At 43.2% G+C, this 16,303-nt stretch overlaps 1 protein-coding gene across 5 annotated transcripts in view; it reads left to right on the forward strand.

Annotated features, from left to right (window-relative positions):
* The window catches only part of ccser1 (coiled-coil serine-rich protein 1), a 1,394,127-nt gene that overhangs the window by 603,026 nt on the left and 774,798 nt on the right, over positions 1-16,303 (forward strand). The window lies entirely within an intron of this gene.

Consider the following 16,303-nt stretch of genomic DNA (forward strand, 5'->3'; position numbering starts at 1 on the left):
TTACTCCCCAACAGCATCTCATAAACCACCTCATTTTCTGTGCATGATCTTGTTGTATGCAAATTGTCTTGCCTGCATTAGAGTAGTGAATATGCCTTGCCAAAGTAAGTGGATGTCCTGAAATTTGTAAATTTCCATTATTGTACCTTCAAGGAAGGTTATGAAGGTCAGCAGCTGTGTTCATTTATTCAAAGGAGAGTGGAACAAATTTGTATGTTACAACACGGGAAATCTGCCGATGCTGGAAATCCAACACAACACACACAAAATGCTGGAGGAACTTAGCAGGTCAAACTGCACCTATTGAAAAGAGTAAACAGTCGATGTTTTGGGCCAGGACCCTTCCTCAGGACTGTATTGTATTTATATGTTGCATAGTTGGACAATGGAGTCCATGGGAGAAAGGCAATTATATTGCCTTTCATCAAAGTGACACTAAGTGTGTTTTAAGTAGAAATAACATCACATCAAAACAGAGATCAATGGATTGAGACATTAAGGGATATAGGGATAGTGCATGAAAATGTGGAGAAGTAGAATATCTGTGTGAGCTGATGAGTGACAGAGTAGGATCAAAGGGTTGGATAATTTTGTCATATTTATTATGTTAAAGTTTTCATACCAACTGAGCTGGCAATGTCTAAAATGTACAATTACATTTTTCATTCTTCTGGACTAATTACTCTGTTTTGTTTTTATAAATTTCAGACATTTTAAGGTAGATTAACCATAGAAGGAGTACTGGAGAAATAAAACAATGCTATTTGTGTTAAAAGGTATTTTGTGACCGTTCCAACAATTGGTATTATAATTGCCTATCTCCCATTAGTGTTTACAATGTTTCCAGTTTTCAGTGATGCTATATATAAACAGTGCAATTGTACTTGCTTAATACCCTTCTGATCGAAGAAGCATTAATGGTTGTTTGAACCAGTGGCTTGAGTTTAGTACTTAAAAATATCTATAAGGCTTCTTGGATTAATGTTTTCCGGCTTCAAAGCTGCATATACAATAGGATCTGCAATGCTGAGGGTATAGACCAGGAGTAGAACAAAATTCAGTGACAAGGCTCAGTCCTCTATGAAAATGCAATCTTATGTTTTCAGCTTTTAGCTTTTACCTTTTACCTTAACTAATGCTACACCTACCTTTCTAAGGCATATGTTTCACCTGTCCAATTCATTCAATATTGAATGTTTCTTCAGAGTCGTGAAGAGAAACTTAAGTCACATGAGTCTCTCAGTGTGTCTTGTTGATGGCACGAATCCAAATGGTTTTCTTCCATGCCAAAGGTTAACAACATAATCAGCAAGAATGCTGCACATAAGGAGGTCACTTCTGATACGCTTGGTTTTGTAACTTTGTCAAAGATTGTATAATCTTGGCCTCCAGACTTTTACTTCAGTGTGATTTGAGACAAGTTGGACTTCCAGCCAACCTCTGATCTCTATCATCTACTTCTCTCCACCCAATCCCAGCACTCCCTCTCTGCTGATGAGAGAATTGGATTTTGGAGCAAAAAGTCAAATCAATCCCAACATACCCTCCTTTATCAGCTATCTAACACAATGAAACTGGGCTATGAATTTGTTAAACATTGGAAGCAAGAAATCAAGTTTGAGACTCATTTACAGGATTTGTTATCAAGAGAGTTTGAGAATTGGCAGGTTTTTCGGAAAGCGTTTCTAGAAACGTACATACAGACAAAATAGGTAAGCAGAGATTAAGGTAAGTATACAAAATAAGAAGGCCGTTTGCCCATCATGCACATGCAGTCGAAAATATAGAGCTGTTTATTTAACATTCATTTCCCAGTCCTGCAGCCTTGTAGAGTATAAGCCAGGAGTTCCCAAACTGGGGCCCACGGACCCCTTGCTTAATGGTATTGGTCCCTGGCATAAACAAGTTTTGGAACCCATGATATAGACATTCAAATTAAGGGACAGGGAATGCATACAACAAATTTGATTCATAGTGGGCAAAACCCCATAACTAAACATTTATTCAAAGTTCAAGGCTCAAAATAAATGTATTATCAATGTACATATACAACACTGAGCTTCATTCTCTTGTAGGTATACTCAATATATCCAATCACCATAATAGAATCATAGAACCATAGAACACTACAGCATAGAAAACAGGCCACTTGGCACTTCTAGTCTGTGCTGAAACTTTATTCCGCCAGTCCCATTGACCTGCACCCAGTCCAGAACCCTCCAGACCTCTCCCATCCATGTATCTACCCAATTTATTCTTAAAACTTAAGAGTGAGGCCGCATTTACCACGTCAGATGGCAGCTCGTTCCACACTCCCACCACTCTCTGAGTGAAGAAGTTCCCCCTAATGTTCCCCCTAAACCTTTCCCCTTTCACCCTAAAGCCATGCCCTCTCGTATTTATCTCTCCTAATCTAAGTGGAAAGAGCCTACTCACATTTACTCTATCTATACCCCTCATATCAATGAAAAACTGCACCAAGGGGGCAGACAACCAGTGTACAAGGGACAACAAACTGAACAAATGAAAAACAACATAAACAATAATTATCGAGAACATGAGATGAAGAGTTATTGAAAGTGAGTCTATAGGTTGTGGGAACAGTTCAGTGACGGGGTAAATGAAGTTGCAGTTAACTCCTCTGGTTCAGGAGCCTGATGGTTGAGGGGTAATTGCTGTTCCTGAGCCTGGTGGTATGAGACCTGAGGCTCCAATACCTTCTTCCTGATGGCAGCAGAGTGAAGAGAGCATGACCTGGTTGGTGGGGGTTCCTGATGATGGATGCAGCTTTGCTGTGACAGCATTCTATGCAGATGTGCTCAGCGGTGGGGAGGGCTTTACCTGTGATGGACTGCACCACATTCTCTGTTTCTTCAGGATTTTCCGTTCGAGGGCATTGGTGTTTCCATACCAGACTGTGATGAAGCCAGTCAATGTACTCTCCACGACACACTAACAGAAGTTAGTCAAAGTTATAGAGTAATGCTGAACCTATACGAACTTCTAAGGAAGTAGAAACACTACTGCGCTTTGTTAGTAATTGCACTCATGTGCTGGACCTAGAGCAGGTCCTCTGAAATGATTACACTGAGGAATTAAAATTACTGATGCTCTTCTCCTCTGATTTTCCCAATGGGGACTGGCTCATGTACTTCTGGTTTCGTCCTCTTGAAATCAATGATCAGCTCCTTGGTCTTGTTGACATTGAGTAAGTGGTTATTGTTGTGGCACCATATTGGCTAGGTTTCCAATCTCCTTCTTGTCTGCTGATTCATCACCACCTTTCATTTGGCCTAAGACGGTGATGTTGTCAGCAAAAGGGAGAAAATCTGCAGATGCTGGAAATTTGAGCAACGCAAGCAAAATGCTGGAGGAACTCGGCAGGCCATGCAGCATCTAGGAAAAGAGTACAGTCAAAGTTTCAGGCCGAAACCTGTTTGGCAAGCCAGTCAGAGAACAACAGGGATTAGAGTTGGGGGGGCAGTGAGAGAGGGCTTCACTGAACTTTTCAGGGTAGGCATCCCTGGAAGAGACTTTGCAGCGTATTAATCCAATCAAACAAAGAGGAAATCTGCAGATGCTGGAAATCCGAGTAACACACACAAATTGGTGGAGGAACTCAGCAGGCCAGGCAGCATCTAAGAAAAGAGGATAGTCGATGTTTCGGGCCGAAACCTTTCAGCAGGATTTTTGTTGTCAGCAAACTTAAATGTGGCATTGTTGCTGTGTTTGTAAAGTAATTAGAGCAGGGGGTAAACACACTGTTTGTGGTGCACTTGTGCTGGTGGGGATTGTGGAGGAGAGGTTGTTGTCAATCCAAACTGATTGAATGAAGCTTATTGTTTAGTTTTGAGGGGAATATAGTATTGAAAGCTGAGCTGTAGTCAATAAAGAGCATCATGATGTATGCATATTTGCTGTCCAGATGTTCCAGGGTTGAGAGAAAAGCTAATGAGATGGCTTCTGCTGTGGACCTGTTGTGCTGGTAGGCAAACTGGAGCGGTTTCAATTTGCTTCTCATATATGTTGATATGTATTCTGAGAAACACATTCATCCTGTCTATTCATTCGGTTAGATATCCACAAAATTTGATGATCATCTACATATAAAGTGCAATGACAAGGGACTAAATGCTTGGCCAAAGGGCAATAGTTTTTAGAAAAGTTGGGACAGGCCAGAGGCTTGGTATCCAACTATACTCACAAGCATGTAATACGAGATGATCATTTTATATTGCTTACTTGCTGACACATTTACATCAGAATTGGCAGAAGATGGGAATTTGTGGTAAATAGAAAACAATAATGATGGATTTAAAAACTATCGAATTTGTAAACCCTATTCTGAGAGAATCTTAATCCTAAAAGCAGGAGAAGATTTTCGAAGCCAGAATTGCACAGCAGTTATTCTTTTCAGCGTGTAAAAACTTAGTCTGTGTTCAACCAGAGGCAGTATTTTTATTGCAAATTATATGTGAAAAGTTGTCATTCATGCCAAACCAAATTTTGTGAATTGGGTTCGAAAGGCTACAACCACAGTGATGAAGAATTGCATCATAGATAGCAAGTTTTCAGTGCAATTGTGCCAGATGTTGTTGCAAGTGTAAGAGATTATTGACGGCAAGTGCTGACAGATCTACCTTTTGCACTGCAAATATTGTATCACTGACTTTGGCTATAATGTCTAAATAAGAAATCACGCTGAGAGTATGGTGGCTATTTAGGTTTGTTTTACCTGTTGGTCTACTAATATTATGAGCTGCATGGTTAAATGTGGGCAACTTTAAGAAGTCCTCAGGCAAAAGCCAAAAATTAATGCATTTAGTGCTGGACCTAATAAGTCTTTCTCTTGGTAGGATGGGTTTTATTATTTTGCTAAAGATTATAGCATAATCTTGATCATTGGTACTTAAGCATGCTTTCAGATTATTTGGATTTTCCACCATAACTTAACATCTAACTTCTACCTCTCTACTCTTTATGCCACTTTTCTCTGCAATCTCCCTCTACTCAACCTCCAATTTAGATTATACTCCAATCAATACCTACCCCTTTCCTAGACCCACCCCTTCACACCTCCTCCACTTTTCCACCCTCCCTCAGATTCCTTGTCCTTGATATCCCAAGGCTTCCTCTGTCCCTCAGCACACCCATTCTCCTTCCGTGCACCCTGAACCTGCTCCCCTCTAATCTTTCCACCGAACCTCCGCATTCTCCACCTACCCCTCTGCCACCATCCATCTTGCATTTAAAAAATTTCTTTCACAACCTTGGCATCTCCTGAGGCAGTTTAGAGCTAATGAACTCTTGTTTTAGTCTATTTAGGTTTGTAAAGTAGCAGAGACTAATTGGAACATATTAAGGATCTGTAGCTTAAACATGGTCAGGCAGCCTTGGAATGATGCCCTGTGGGCTATTGGGTCAATGAGGTCAGATCCTGGAGCACAAATCATACAAATGATAAGATTCATGATATATATAGGACCAAACCTTTATTGAGTAACTGTGGAATTTATGATGTCTTTCACGTCTCAACACGTGTTAGTAGCTTGGAGTCTGGGCAGCCAATAGAGATGTTAGCCTGAAAGCTTTATTTATTTATCCTCTGCATCTTGCATACGCTTGTAGCTGGAAAATGATTCAAACTGAATAAAAATATAAATACAGTATATTAAAAAATTTGGTCAACAGCATATTGTTATTCCGCTGGTGAAATGACTGATAATCTGGACCTATGAAGTAATAATGTGTTTATGCTCTCGTTAGTTTAATGGGGAAATGAAATAAGATTATCCAGCCTCTGTAAGGTCTATTTCATGGATTCATTAAAATCTCTGAATCCTGCGGTTGAAGAGTATTATAACTGCTTCCCACGGCGGAGCGATTTCTTCGCACTTTGCAATTTTAATGCTGCTCTGTTGGTCTATTGGTTTCAATTATTGTTGATCTCATGGAATGATTAATCTTCAGCCCCTGCACTTGTCAGATGTGTGACCACTTAAAGTACTATTTTTTATTGCATGGAAATATTGCACCATGTCCAGTTTAAATACTCTGCATCCTGAAATTGCTTGCTTAAACCACAACAGTTTAATTTCATTAAAACACATCTCGGATACTGTATATCCATTGCACTCTAAAGAAACTCTGTGTTTTCAGGGACAGTAAAAGCAGCCTATAAATCACTTTCTTCATCGTACAATTAGGAAGGAAAAATGCCTTGGTAGTTGGAATAATTCAAATGTAAATTTACCTTATGTCCGTTACTGGAACATAGACCCTCCTCATTCTTTGATCTTTAATTTATGATTCCATAAGTCGTAATTGATTTATTATTTTCCCAAGTACTCCGCTACAGCGGAAAGCTTTGTTTTCATGCCATCCAATCGTAATCAGTGGTTATATTTGAACTTGTTTGCACACATAAATTAGGAGCAAGAGTCGACCTCTCAGTCCTGCTAGTCTGCTGGTCTGTTTAATAAGATCATGGCCAATCTGCTCGGTATTCGCACCTCACCTGTTGCTCCCTCCATGGATGTCTAAGCAAATGGCAGAAGCCCTGCTTCTATTCCCCTTTGTGGAAGTGAGTTCTAAACACTCACTAACTTCTGATGGAAGGCACAATCTCCCCCATTGCAGTGTTAAATGAGGATCCAGTTATTTCAGTACAGTGACTCCTGGTTTCTGAGATTTTCCCTTTGCATGTTGGTCTGTTACACAGTACCAGCCAGCAGATGGCACTCCAGCACTGCTGACCATGTGCAAATGGAGATGTGCTTTTCCAGTTATTGGGGCCATGCTCAAAATTTTCAACATTGCACCTGGTTCTGGGACTGTGTTGAATGATTCGGACAGGTGCAGTAGGGTGAGCTGAGCCTTCTCCAGTGCACCAAAGGCACCTAGGTTTCTCTCTTGCTGTAGTAATCTATGATCATATGTACATTTTTGTGTGATATCCTGAAACAGGAGCTGGCACGGCTTTTAAAGGAGTTCTGCAGCACCTTATTGAGACGTGACTCTTTGGAACCTAGGATCATCTCATAGATGGCTAATCTCTAATTAATGATTACATTCAGTGAGTTAATTTTAATCAGTATTCATATTTCATCAAGAAATATAGAAACATATGAAACCTACGGCACAATACAGGCCCTTCAGCCCACAATGCTGTGCTGAACATTTACTTCCTGTCATAATCGGGGCATTGGGAAGGGAGCCAAATGCAAGACACAGAGACTGAAGTACTAGGAACAGGACAGGACTAGAGTTAGGGACGTGACTGGATGCAGTCTAGGAGCTGGGACAAGAACAGACTTGGGCTAGGACATTGGCTAGACAAGAGGGACCAGGACTAGGAACTGGAAACTAGGAGCCTGGGCTTAGACTCCGAGCCAGAGACTGGACAAGGACCCAGAACCTGGATCTTGACTTGGGCTCGGACCCTGGAACTAGGCTCGGACATGACCTGGCTACCGGACTGGACATGGCTTGGGTTCCTCGAGGCTGGGGTTCCTCGATTCGAGGCGAGGACATGACGAGGCTGGGGTTCCTCGATTAGAGGCGAGGACATGATGAGGCTGGGGTTCGGACTCCGAGCCGGAGACTGGACAAGGACCCCACTCAGGCTCGGGATCCGGAACTAGGCGAAGACATGATGTGGTCTTGGGAGACAGGACTAGGTGAGGCTACAGGACAGAACTAGAGACTCCTGGGCAAGACAAGGGAACTCCAGCACAGGATGAGAACATGAAGCCTTGACTTGGTACTCAGGAACAGCCGAGCCTTGGACTTGGGACGACAGGAACCTCGGAACCTTGGACTTAGGACGACAGGAATGCAGAACCAGAACCTTGGTCTTGGGGAGGACAGGAACACAGAGCCTTAGTCTACAGCATGGGAACACGGAGCCTTGGGACTTCAGAGACAGGAACACAGGGACATGGAACACAGAGCCGGGACCTCTCCTTGGGAATAGGACTTAAGGCCGGGACTCGTACACGGAGCACAGAGCCAGGACCCCTCCTTGGGAACAGAACTTGGGGCCGGGGCTCTATGCCTTGAGGTTTTCATTAATCCTGTTCGCCAAGGCCTTCTCATGGCCCCTTCTGGCTCTCCTAATTTCATTCTTAAGCTCCTTCCTGCTAGCCATATAATCTTCTAGATCTCTATCATTACCTAGCTTTTTGAACCTTTCATAACCTTTTCTTTTCTTCTTGACTAGATTTTCAAAGGCCCTTGTTCACCACGGTTCCTGTACCCTGCCATCCTTTCCCTGTCCCATTGGAACGTACCTATGCAGAACGCCACGCTAATACTCCCTGAACATTTGCCACATTTCTGCTGTACATTTCACTGAGAATATCTGTTCCCAATTTATGCTTCCAAGTTCCTGCCTGATAGCTTCATATTTCCCCTTACTCCAATAAACACTTTCCTAACTTGTCTGTTCCTATTGCTTTCCTGTTCCTGTTCCTATGGTAAAGGAGATAAAATTGTGATCACTATCTCAAAAATGCTGTCCCACTGAAAGACCTGACACCTGACCAGGTTCATTTCCCAACACCAGATCAGGTACAGCCTCTCCTCGTGTATGCTTATCTGCATGTTGTGTCAGGAAACCTTCTTGAACACACCTAACAAACTCCACCCCATCTAAACGCCTTGCTCTAGGGAGATGCCAATCAATATTTGGGTAATTAAAATCTCCCACCACAGCAACTTTGTTATTATTACACCTTTGCAGAATCTGTCTCCCTATCTGCTCCTCAATGTCCCTGTTTCTATTGGGTGCTCTATAAAAAACACCTACTAGAGTTATTAACTCCTTCCTGTTTGTAACTTCCACCCACAGAGACTCAGTAGACAATCCCTCCATGACTTCCTCCCTTTCTGCAGCCGTGATACTATCTCTGATCAACAGTGCCAAGCCCCCACCTCTTTTACCTCCCTCCCTGTCCTTTCTGAAACACCTAAAGCCGAGCACTCTAAGTAACCTTTCCTGCCCCTGAGCCATCCAAGTCTCTGTAATGGCCACAATATCATAGCTCCAAGTACTGATCCACGCTCTAAGCTCATCTGCTTTGTTCACGATGCTTCTTGCATTAAAAGAAACACATCTCAAACCATTGGTATGAGTGCATCCCTTCTCAATCACCTGCTATCCTCCCTCTCACTCTGTCTCCAGGCTTTCTCTACTTGCTTTACATCGAAATTAGGACTAAGAGCAGAGTGTGGGAGAAACAGCAACAATTGTTACTTAAATCCAATCATTAGGGTTTGAGCAATTCTTACCCATTTCTTAACTGGGCAATTCAATTGTCCCTGCAACTTGCCAGGTATTCAAGAAAGTCAAGAAGCTCAATAATGTGTGGGACATAGCAGCCTCCTTGGTAGATACCCCATTCACAACTATTCATTCACTCCACCACCAACTCATAGTAACAGCTGTAGGTACCAAAATTTCAAAGTCTAGTCTATTGTCATATGCTCAGGGTGCATTGAAAATCCTCCTTGCACCAACATCAAAGGTGCCTTGCATCATATGAGCAACATTGACCACATAACAGACCTTAAAGATAGACACAATGTTTACAAGAATGAACATAACTGGAGCGAAAAAAAACAATGTCCTTCATGGTGCAACGTGGTCATAAAGTTGCTGCACCAAGATAGTGTTGAGAGCTGTGCTGATTTGTTCGAGAACTGACTGGTCAAAAGGAAGTGACTGCTCTTGAACCTGGTGGTGCTGAAGTTCAGGCTTCTGTCCTTTTCCCTGACTGTAGCTACAAGAAGATGGCATGGCTTGGATGATGAGGATCTTTGATGATGGATCCTGCCTTCTTGAGGCAGTGCCTCATGCCCATACTACCAATGGTGGGGAGGCATGTGCCCATGATGTATTGAGCTGAGTCCACTACTCTCTGCAGTTTCTCATATTTTTGCATGTTCAAATTGCTGTACCCGACCATGACGCAACCAGTCAGCATGCTTTTAACAGTACCTTTGTCGTGGTTTGTTAGAGTCCGATGACATGCTGAGCCTGCTGACCCTTCTGTGAAAGATGCTGATGTACTTCCCATGTTTTTGCATATATGTGCTAGGCCAGGGCAGGCCATCCAATATTCTAGCACCCAGGAATTTAAGACTGCTGAATCTCCCTGCTGGTGATCTATCAATGTACACTGGTGCTATGTTATCTACAGGATGCACTGGAGCTTTTCACTAAGATGCCTTAAACAGTGCCTTCTAAACTCACCAGCCCTACCAGCTAAAAGTGCAAGGAAACACTGCCACCTATAAGTTGCCCTTCTACCCACTTACCATCCGGACTTAGCAATTTATCCCTGTTTCTTCAGGTTTGCTGGGTCAAAGTCTTAGAATTCCCTCAACATCAGTATTGTTGGTATACCCACCCCTCAAAGACTGCAGTGGTTCAGGAGTACAACTCGTGACCACTTTCTCAAGGGCAATTGGGAATGGGCAGCTAAATGCTGGCTAGCCTGTAAATCCAGCATCCCTTGAATCAACTTTAAAAATGTCACCCACACTAGTGGGTCTGAGTCACCCATAGGAACAGCGACTTCCTGTGAGTCACTGGGTAGCTATAGGTTTTACCCAATACAGAATAGGAAAGAAAAGTAAATTTCCTTTCTGAAAAGAGGTGGTGAATTTCAATAGGTCTTTCCGATAATCCAGCAGCTTTGTGGTCTCAGTTAACTGATGACTATTTTTGCTCCTCCAGGCTATTGATTTTGAATTTAAATTCCACATCTACTGCATTGGGATTCGAATTCCAGTCTACAGACCTTTCATCCCGTGCCTTACTCACCATGTCGCCATCGGACCTGCTGATGTAATCTGCCACAGGTTACACTAACTCATTGTGCTATTTAGCAAGGTGCACACAGCTGCAGGCTATAACTAAATCGAGAATAAGTTAGAGAAGATGTTCTCTGTGTTTTTAGCAGAGATCTATGTCCATTATAAGTTCTTGCCCTGCGTCAATGTACCTGTCTTTCAACTGACTTGCTGAGTATTTTTTTAATTACTGCATTATTCCACATGGGTGCTGATTCAAACAATAAAATGAGAGTTTGACTGAACATGACAACATTGTATTCCATAACAAACTCTAACTCTTGAAAAAAAAGTGTGACAACACAGTTGACAGTAAAAGCTTAATGAAGTTGCTCCATGTTATACATTTGGCATTTACTCCCAAAGAATTATACTTCAAGAGGAGCAGCTGGCCAGAGCACACTCGGGTCCTGAGATGACTTGGGCTCCATTGTGATGAAGTCAGATGCATACTGTACATAATGTTCCATGTTCGACTTGGCAAGGCAGCTCGGGTACATATCATCCTGAGTAACCTGTTAATTCTCCAACTGTCTATGAGCCTCCTGTGCCACATTGGCTTACATATATACAGATAGAGAGACTGAATTCTGAGTAATCATTGATACCTTCATTGATGTGTGGGATAGGATGGGGCTTAGATTCCATACCTGTAAGTCAAAGGTCTTCTGTCACCATGCTTCCATTGCACACTAGTGCTATTCAGGGTCTAGGTGTAAGTCTATGTCCTAACTGGCCTTATAGAGGTATAGAAAATAATGTTGGGCATGGACAAGGAGAATACTCACAGTCTTTTTCCCAGGGTTAGGGAGCCTAAAACTAAAGGGCAAACAACAGGAATTCAAGCAACACATATCAAAGTTGCTGGTGAATGCAGCAGGCCAGGCAGCATCTCTAGGAAGAGGTACAGTCGACGTTTCAGGCCGAGACCCTTCGCCAGGACTAACTGAAGAAAGAGTTAGTAAGAGATTTGAAAGTGGGAGGGGGAGGGGGAGATCCAAAATGATAGGAGAAGACAGGAGGGGGAGGGATGGAGCCAAGAGCTGGACAGGTGATTGGCAAAGGGGATATGGAGAGGATCATGGGACAGGAGGTCCGGGGAGAAAGACGGGTGGGGGGGAACCCAGAGGATGGGCAAGGGGTATAGTCAGGGGGACAGAGGGAGAAAAAGGAGAGCGAGAGAAAGAATGTGTGTATAAAAATAAATAACGGATGGGGTACTAGGGGGAGGTGGGGCATTAGCGGAAGTAAGAGAAGTCAATGTTCATGCCATTAGGTTGGAGGCTACCCAGACGGAATATAAGGTGTTGTTCCTCCAACCTGAGTGTGGCTTCATCTTTACAGTAGAGGAGGCCGTGGATAGACATGTCAGAATGGGAATGGGATGTGGAATTAAAATGTGTGGCCACTGGGAGATCCTGCTTTCTCTGCGTCCGGTGCTCCCGATGTATACTACACATGTCCTTACACTTCCTCCCTTACCACCATTCAGGGCCCCAGACAGTCCTTCCAGGTGAGGCGACACTTCACCTGTGAGTCGGCTGGGGTGATATACTGTGTCCGGTGCTCCCGATGTGGCCTTCTGTATATTGGCGAGACCTGACGCAGACTGGGAGACCGCTTTGCTGAACACCTACGCTCTGTCCACCAGAGGGAGGAGATTGCTGAGCCTCTGGCAATGATCTTTGCATCATCAATGGGGATGGGAGAGGTTCTGGAGGACTAGAGGGTTGTGGATGTTGTTTCCTTATTCATGAAAAGGGGTAGAGATAGCCCAGGAAATTATAGACCAGTGGTTAGTAAGTTGATGGAGAAGATCCTGAGAGGCAGGATTTATGAACATTTGGAGAGGTATAACATGATTAGGAACAGTCAGCATGGCTTTATCAAGGGCAGATCATGCCATATGAGCCTGACTGAATTTTTTGAGGATGTGACTAAGCACATTGATGAAGGAAGAGCAGTAGATGTAGTGTATATGGATTTCAGCAAGGCACTTGATAAGGTACCCCATGCAAGGCTTATTGAGAAAGTAAGGAGGCATGGGATCCAAGGGGACATTGCTTTGTGCATCCAGAACTGGCTTGCCCACAGAAGGCAAAGAATGGTTGTAGACGGGTCAGATTCTGCATGGAAGTCGGTGACCAGTGGTGTGCCTCAGGGATCTGTTCTGGGACCCCTGCTGTTTGTGACTTTTATAAATGACTTGGATGAAGAAGTGGAGGAATGGGTTAGTAAACTTGCTGAGGACACGAAGGTTGGGGGGGGCAGTTGTGGATAGTGTGGAGGGCTGTCAGAGGTTACAGTGGGACATTGATAGGATGCAAAATGGTGCTGAGAAGTGGCAGATGGAGTTCAACCCAGATAAATGTGAGATGATTCATTTTGGTGGGTCAAATATGGCAGAATATAGTATTAATAATAAGACTCTTGGCAGTGTGGATGATCAGAGGGATCTTAGGGTCAGAGTCCATAGGACGCTCAAAGCAGCTGCACAGGTTGACTCTGTGGTTAAGGAGGCATACGATGCATTGGCCTTCATCAATCATGCAATTGAATTTAGGAGCCGAGAGGTAATGTTGCAGCTATATAAGACCCTGGTTAGACCCCACTTGGAGTATTGTGCTCAGTTCTGGCTGCCTCACTACAGGAAGGATGTGGAAACCATAAAATGGGTGCAGAGGAGATTTACAAGAATGTCGCCTGGATTGGGGAGCATGCCTTATGAAAACATGTTGAGTGAACTCAGCCTTTTCTCCTTGGAGCGACGGAGGATGGGAGGTGACCTGATAGAAGTGTATAAGATGATGAGAGGCATTGATCATGTGGATAGTCAGAGGCTTCTTCTCACGGCTGAAGCGGCTGCCACAAGAGGGCACAGGTTTAAGGTGCTTGGAAGTAGGTACAGAGGAGATGTCAGGGGTAAATTTTTTTACACAGAGAGTGGTGAGTGCGTGGAATGGGCTGCCGGCAATGGGAGTGGAGGCGAATACGATAGGGTCTTTTAAGAGACTTTTAGACAGGTACATGGAGCTTAGTAAAATAGAGGGCTATGTGTAACCCTAGTAATTTCTAAGGTAGGGATGTGTTCGGCCCAACTTTGTGGGCCGAAGGGCCTCTATTATGCAGTAGGTTTTCTATGTTTCTAAACAACGTGCAAAAGGGTGCAAACTGTCCAAATTAAAAAAGTGAATAATACTGAGAACATGACTTTATAGTCTTTGAAAGTGAGTCCAGAGTTTGTGGAATCAGTTCAGTATTGAAGTGAGTGAAATTATCCACACCAGTTCAGGAACCTGATGGTTGAGGAGTTTAATATCTCCACTGTGCCAGCATGTCATCAGAACAAATTAGTTTGCCCTGGTAAAGACCTTAGTCCTTACACCTTGCTAATGGTTACCAAGCAACATTGATCCCTGCCCGTCCCTAAGCTTTTGAGAATCAGTATCAGGTTTAATGTCATGAGCATATGTCGTGAAATCTGTTGTTTTTGCAGCAGCAGTACATTGCAATACATAATAATAAAAACTGAATTACAGTAAATATATTTGTATAATAGTTAAATTAAATAAGTAATGTAAAAAAATAGTGAGATAGGCTTCATGGGTTCAATGTCCATTCAGAAATCGGATGGCAGAGGGGAAAGAAGCTGTTCCTGAATTGATAAGTGTGTGCATTCAAACTCCTGTACCTCCTTCCTGGTGGTAGCAATGAGAAGACATCATATCTAGGGTGATGGGGGTCCTTAATGATCATTGTCTCCTTTTTGAGGCATCAGTCTTTGTAGATGTTTTTGGTGCCACAGAGGCTAGTCCCCATGATGGTGCTGACTGAGCTCACAACTGTTTGCAGCTTCTTTCGATCCTGTTCGGTAGCCCACCCCCCACCTCCCCAAACCCCATACCAGACAGTCATACAGCCAGTTAGAGTGCTCTCTATGGTACATCTGTAGAAATTTGCGCGTGTCCTTTGTGACATACCAAATCTCCTCTAGCTCTTAATGAAATATAGTTGCTGTCATGCCTTTTTTGTAACTGCATCAACATATTGGGCTGAGAATAAATCCTCAGAGATGTTGATATCTCGGAACTTGAAATTGCTCACCTTTTCCACTTCTGATCCCTCTCTGAGGACTGGTATGTGTTCCCTCGCCTTACCCTTTCTAAACTCCACAGTCAGTTCTTTGGTCTTACTGATGTTGAGTGCAAGGTTGTTGCTTCAACACCACTCAACCTGCTGATCTATCTTGCTCCTGTGCACTCTCGTGTCTCCATCTGATATTCTGCCAACACTGGTTGTATCGTCAGCAAATTTATAGATAGCATTTGAGCTGTGCAAACACTCATGCGTGTGCGTTCTCTCTCTCTCCCCCTCTCTCCCTCCCTTCTCTTTCTCCCCTCTCTCTCTCCCCTCTCTCTCTCCCCTCTCTCTCTCCCCTCTCTCTCTCCCCTCTCTCTCTCCCCTCTCTCTCACCTCTCTCTCTTCCCACTCTCTCTCCCCCTCTCTTCCCCCCTCTCTTTCCCCCTCTCTCTTTCCCTCTCTCTCTTTCCCCCTCTCTCTCTCCCCCCCCACACATTTCTTTTCAAACTTAAAAAAATTGCCAACTAATTGAAAATCATTGAGTTTCTACATCCCGTGTCAATGAATCTGACCAGAAACCAACAGACAATGAACAGGACTATGACACATGTCTCCTTCCCTCAGTTCTTCCAAATCTCTCCATACAATCTCAAAAAGTGCATAATTTTATCATTCTGGATTGTGTAAGCTTGAAGCTGTTGCTGTGCAAATTTTATTCTTGTTGCATTATTCATATAGTTTCCAATGATGGACCAGCATGGTACGAAAGACTTAGGCCAGAAAACATAGAATGAGCAACCCCAGTATTTGCAGCACCGCTTTACTGGGTTGTTAACTTGCCCAGCAGAGCAGTAACAGTTAGAAAATGGACAGAGTCCAATGTTGGCAAATGACATTTGCAAATCAAAAATACTCATTCACTGCTGTATTTGTCTTTGCAGATGTTTTCCAGATAGAGTTGGCATTCTACTGAAACCTCTTGCCCAAATCATCTTGCTTTAGTGCTTCAGTTTTGGCTTTGGTGTTTAAGCCAGTAAAGTTCCAGCAGTAATATTTATCTGTTTAGATTTGTCTTACTGTAGCCAAGAAATTCTCAGGAAAAGCACAATGTTCCATGGTAGGATTTTTCCAGAAACTGACAGTGAAACATGGTCTGGTATGTGCTCAGTTGTTCACACACCTGAGGTTTTCCTTTTGGCCTCCCCTGTGGGTATAACATGCAAGCACACACGGGGCCATCCACGTTTGTGCAGAAGTACCCAATGCACTTCCATGCATTAAATTCACATATGTAATCCATGAATGGAAAGGGCCCTTCACCTAGAGGTAAAACTTCAGAAGAACAACTTCAAAGCAACTTAATTTC

The sequence above is a fragment of the Mobula hypostoma genome, chromosome 4, assembly GCF_963921235.1.
Source record: "Mobula hypostoma chromosome 4, sMobHyp1.1, whole genome shotgun sequence".
NCBI classification, from domain to species: Eukaryota; Metazoa; Chordata; class Chondrichthyes; order Myliobatiformes; family Myliobatidae; genus Mobula; species Mobula hypostoma.